Source organism: Mastomys coucha, chromosome X, assembly GCF_008632895.1.
Source record: "Mastomys coucha isolate ucsf_1 chromosome X, UCSF_Mcou_1, whole genome shotgun sequence".
NCBI lineage: Eukaryota > Metazoa > Chordata > Mammalia > Rodentia > Muridae > Mastomys > Mastomys coucha.
This window is the reverse complement of record NC_045030.1, coordinates 63,680,924-63,686,935: the sequence shown is the minus strand read 5'-3', so window position 1 is coordinate 63,686,935 and position 6,012 is coordinate 63,680,924. Positions and strand designations below refer to the sequence as shown.

At 42.2% G+C, this 6,012-nt stretch overlaps 1 pseudogene; it reads right to left on the bottom strand.

The window, feature by feature from the left end:
• Positions 1-1,448: 1,448 nt before the first annotated feature.
• On the bottom strand, positions 1,449-1,568 carry LOC116095582 (annotated as a pseudogene).
• Between the last annotated feature and the right edge of the window lie 4,444 nt (positions 1,569-6,012).

Sequence of the window (6,012 nt, the reverse complement as noted above, 5' to 3'; positions counted from 1 at the left end):
CTCAGCCCCTCCCCCACTCCAAAGGCCTCTCCTCCCATTGATGTCAGACAAGGCCATCCTCTGCTACATAAGCTGCTGGAGCCATGGTCCCTCCACATGCACTCTATGGTTGGTGGCTTAGCCAGAATGAAGCTTTACTGTTGCTTGAGAGTTAGTCTAAAGACAATGATAATCCCATCCCCCACCATGCCTCTTCAGTGTTCAGGCTACACCCAGGCCTTGAGAAAGAGCTCTTTCTGGAAAAGTGCTTAGCTGTCAGTAAATCAGTTGCTTCACCTAAATCTGACTTTTGCATTTTACACTTAAGTCACTTCATTTTGGTAACCTTTCAATTCAATTAGCATTCTGCTTATTTTATATTTCCTTTTTGTTGTGGGAAATGTGCTATATTCAGATGCAAGAGCTGAGTTAAAGTTTCAAATGCTGTTATGCAGTGTGGTGGAAGTCGAATTAGTTAAGCGATCTGATTTGTTTTGTAAAATGTCATTTGCTTCTCAGGTGGAAGCATAGCTTTTTTTCTGTTAAAGACTTGCTTATTGCTCTGGCACTAGTTACTAAACAGTTGTCATTTACCGAGATTTCACATATGTGTAATATACGTGCCTTCTAACTTATAGAAAGCAGTCTTTCAGGATTCCTTCCCTTCCCCCATCCACCCTTATGATTGGTCACTGTCTCCCTGCTTTGTGTGCCTGATTGGCCAGCACTGCTGTGAGGTCTGAGGGATTTGACATCTTCCATAAGAAGCACATGCAAAGGTTAGGGGCTGAGGTTTTCACTATGGCTGTTCAGTGAATGCATCTATGGGTGAAGTGCTGGATGCATACTAATGAAACCAGAAGGCCGGACTTCTGTGGATGGGTATCAGAAAAAAAAGGGCTGGTGGTGGTAGTTTGCTGCTCTTTTACTTACATTTTCTCCTTCATTGGATGGGCAAGTAACCAGAGCTCAGTACCTAGTTGACTCATCCTTGGTCCTATAGAAACATTCTCCCCCATTTGAGGCCCTGTCTGTCTATTGACAGTGGACACATCAAGTTCCCTCTCCCCAATCTTGGGCATTTTGGCTAAGGTCACCCCCATTGAGTCCTGAGAGTCTCTTATCTCTCAGGTCTCTGGGACTTTCTAGAGGTTCAACCCACTTTTCACCCCCAGAAGTTGCATATTTCCATTCATTCTCCTGACCTACCCTCCATACCTGATCCTGTTCTCCTTTTCTCTCCTCCCCCTCCCCTCTCCCACCTAGATCCTTCCCTCTGTCTCCTGTGATTATTTTGTTCCCCCTTTTAAGTAGGATTGAAGCATCCTCACTTGGGGCCTTCCTGCTTGCTAAACTTCTTAAGGTCTGTGGGTTGGATCCTAGGTATTCTGTACTTTTTGGCTACTGTCCACTTACCAGTGAGCACATACCATGCTTGTTCTTTTGGGTCTGAGTTACCTCACTCGGGATGATATTTTCTAGTTCCATCCATTTGCCTGAAAAATTCTTGATGTCCTCATTTTTTCAATTAGCAATAATTGCGCCTCGGATAAACCTCATTGGCTATGATACTGCCACTGTACAAAGCTGATGTCCTCATTTTTAATAGCTGAATAGTATTCCATTGTGTAAATGAACCACATTTTCTATATCCATTCTTTGATTGAAGGACAACTGGATTATTTCCAGCTTCTAGCTTTCAGAGATAAGGCCGCTATGAATATAGTGGGTGGAGCATGTGTCCTTGTGGTATGGTAGAACATTTTTTGGGTACATGCCCAGGAGTAGTATAACTTGGTCTTCAGGTAGAACTATTTTCAATTTCCTGAGGAACTCCCAGACTGATTTCCAGAATGGTTGTACCAGTTTGCAATCCCACCAGCAATGAAGGAGTGTTCTTTCTCCCTATCCTTGCCAACATGTGCTGTCATCTGAGTTTTTGATCTTAGCCATTCTGACTGGTGTGAGGTCGAATCTTTGAGGTGAGGTTCCTTTGATTTACATTTCCCTGACGACTAAGAACTTGGAACCTTTCTTTTAAGAGCTTCTTGGCCATTCAAGATTCCTCTGTTGTAAATTCTCTGTTTAGCTCTGCACCTCATTTTTTAATTGGGTTATTTGGGTTGTTGGAGGTTAACTTATTGGATGTAGGGTTGGTAAAGATCTTTTCTCAATCTGTAGGTGCTGATTTGTTCTATTGACTGTCCTTTGCCTTACAGAAGCTGTCCAGTTTCATGAGGTCCCATTTGTCCCAATTGTTGATCTTAGAGCCTGAGTCATTGGAGTTCTATTCAGGAAATTTTCCCCTGTGCCTATGTGCTCCAGGCTCTTTCCTACTTTCTCTTCTATTAGTTTCAGTGTATCTAGTTAATGTTGAGGTCCTTGATCCACATGGACTTGAGCTTTGTGCAAGGTGATACACATGGAAAATTTCTGACCCAGAATTTTTTCGGTGTAAAACAAACCTGCAGAGATAAAAGTGGAGAAGAAACTGAAGGAATGGTCCAGTGACTGGCTCAACTTGGTATCCATCTCATGCGGGAACACCAAGGCCTGACACTATCACTGATGATACGATGTGCTTACGGGCAGGAGCCTAGCATCAGTGTCCTCTGAGAGTCCCTACCAGCAGCTCACTGAGACAGAGGAGATACTTATACCCAACCATTGGACTGAACTTGGGAACTCATATTGGTTGAATTAGGAGAAGGATTGGATAAGCTGAAAGGGTGGGTGACCCCCATAGGAAGATCAGCAGTCTTAACTAACCCAGACACCTGGGAGCTCCCAGAGACTAAGCCACCAACCAGGCAGCATACACAAGCCCCCGGCACTTATATAGCAGAGGACTGCCTGGTGTGGCCTCAATGGGAGAAGATGCACCTAATCCTTGAGAGACTTGAGGGCCCAGGGAAGGGGGGGTGCCTGGGAGGAGAGGACGAGTAACCTCTCTGAGGCAAGGGGACAGAGAAATGGGATGAATAACTGTGGGAGCAGGGACTGGGGCAGGGGTCAATAGCTGGAATGCAAATAAAATTTATAAAAGAAATGTTCTCCTATGGGTTAAACAAGATCTGATCGCAGGGGTCTTAGGAGCAAGTACTGGAAACCAGTTAGTGGCTGAAGTAAACAGTGTACCTCAGGGTAGGCCAGAGTCCTGCTGGCAGTAAGTCTTTGGCCCTTTGGGTAGAGGAAAACAAAAGATATACATTGCTAGATCATCTGCTGCTGCCTTGATTTCTTCATGAACTGCCAAGAACATGCTTTCTATTAGTAAAGCCACCAAATATCCAGCTCCTCATTTAGGTAACAGTGTTCTAAACACATGCTTACTAATCTCAACACCCTTAGGAGATACATACTGATATTTCTCATATGCCCAGTGAGGAAACAGAGTCACAAAAACTAAGGTTGCATAGTCTATTAGACCCAAATTTTGGATCCAGGTGTTGTGGCTAGAGTCTGTACACCTAACTAGGACACTGTATTCTCATACCATCCCTTGATGACATCATAAATTAACAAACCACCAAAATATTAACCATGATAAAACATCAAACACCTAAACCAGAGGATTTGTGTATAATAATGCACATGTCATCTCCAGCATTATCAAGATTCTGAAAGACAAGATAAAATCCCAGAAAAGGAAACCAACCACGATGCATATGATCTTACTTGAATCTTACTACAACTTGAATGACAACAATATATGAGTCTTTTAATATAAAATACATAGGTAGACTCATGTAGCCTAGGCTGGCCCTTATGTAGCCCAGGCTGACCTCAAATTTTTATTTTTGCATATGATTGTATAAATATATGTGAACCATGATGCATGTGTGGAAGTGAGGACAGCATGTGGGAGTCAGTTCCCTCTTGTGAATTCTTGAACTCAGATTGTCAGGCTTGTTAGCAAGCACCTTTACCTACTAAGGACCTTGTACTTTTTTTTTTTTTAATTTCCTTCTCAACGCTTGATTTTCTTTCTTATTTTTTATTAGATAGTTTCTTTATTTACATGTCATATGATTTCTCCTTTCCCAGTTTTCCCTCAAAACAACAACAACAACAAAAAAAACAAAACAAAAACAACAAGAACAAACCCCTGTTGCCTCCCCCCTCCTTCTGCATTCAACTCATAGAGATTACAAGTATGCAGCACCATGCCTAGTTTTAAGTGGTGCTAGAGATAGAGCTTGGAGCATTGTGTGTGTTTGACAAGTATTCTGCCAACTGAGCTATACCTCCAGTCCCACATCAATGTTAATTTTCTAATATTTGAAGTTAGCCTGCTTTATTTTGGGGAATCTAGGTGAATAGTATGTGGGAATCTTTTGCTTTATTTTTGCAACAAATCTGGGATTATTTAAACATGTTAAACAAAAAAGATGAATCTTAAAATACTAGTGGGAAAAATAAGCTAATTACAGAAGACTGCATGGCACTTATAAAGTATAATTACCAGCGGGCAGTGGTGGCGCACGTCTTTAATCCCAGCACTTGAGAGGCAGAGGCAGGCGGATTTCTGAGTTCGAGGCCAGCCTAGTCTACAGAGTAAGTTCCAGGACAGCCAGGGCTACACAGAGAAACCCTGTCTTGAAAAAACAAACAAACAAACAAAAATTACCTAATTCATTTCAACTTCACAATATCTCTGTGTAGAGACTATAAAACTCCAGATTCTTGCAAGTCAAGGCCAAGGTAAAATCATTATCTTCTGTTTGGTCCCATAGAATAGAAAAGTATAACTCATGTGTTTCCTGCTCTGTACACCTTGTAGGTGAAGGGATACTTACATCTTTCCCTGACAGGCATAGACCCTATATATTCTATCTGCCAGTCCTTTACAGGGACATGCATTGTCACAGAATCCACTTGTCAAGGCCAGAATACAGAACAGACCTGTCAGTGGCTTCTGTCATTTGCCAACTCGTATTGGCTCCAGACTTTACATGAACCCAAGGATCAGCCTCCAGGTGGCCCATACTTTGCTAAAGCCATCTGATTTCCAGGAAGACTTAGTAGGCTTCAGGCTGCTACATGGAAAACTATCAGAGGTTCTGATTCCTGTTATGTGTTTGTTTCCACATCTGTTGCTCCTACTATGACTGACTCAACACCTTCCAGTTTTTCCTGTCCCATTGGGTCATTCATAAAATGAGGCTTCTGAATACAGCCCATCTGTCACTACAGATTGTCTCAAGCAAAGGTTCATGCGTTACTACTATCAATATTGCTCTTCACTAGGCCCATTGGATACATTTTCCTTCTATTTTTTTTTCCCAATCACATGGTGTCTGTGTTCATTTGGATTACTACAGTTACCCACTACTTTTTATTGCTCCTCTTCATAACCATCGTTGTACCAAACATAGGTAGGGATGGCTGCTGCCCCTTTTAACACTTAATCTGGGTTATCTGTTGGTTCAATTATTAGAGGGGTCTTGGTGGCTTGGAAGGACACTGGCCCCGTGACAGCCTGTATGACACTGAAAATGGGCTTGAAGGCACTACACCAGGTTCCTGTAAATATGCATGACAAGTTTAAATTTACCTCTATGCCACACTAGTAAGATACTTGGCCAGAAAGACTTCAATCCATCCTTAATTGCATAAGCTATTTTTGTGACTACCAAGGTGTGTCTGGTCATGAATTATGCCTGCTGTAATGGTTTATATGCATCCATCAATTACTCTTATAGCACAGTATAACAAACTTCTGTCCCTTTCCATGCCTGAGATTGAAAGATTAGAATCATTGGCTCAGGTAGTTTTTGCCTTTGCCTTCCAGCTGTAACTTTCTGAGCTTCGTGTGATTTCTAACACAAAAGGGTGCTGGGATAATTGAACACACGGCTGTTTAGCCTGTCCTACAAATATCTTAGCCTCCTCAAAAACTTCTTGAGACTTTCTGTCTTCATTCTATATGCCATCCATCTTTATCTAAAGTTGTATAGAGGATGGGCAACTTGGGCAAGCCGGAATGTGAAAATCTGCCAGTATCCCAGGAGCCTCAAAAATATCGGTAGC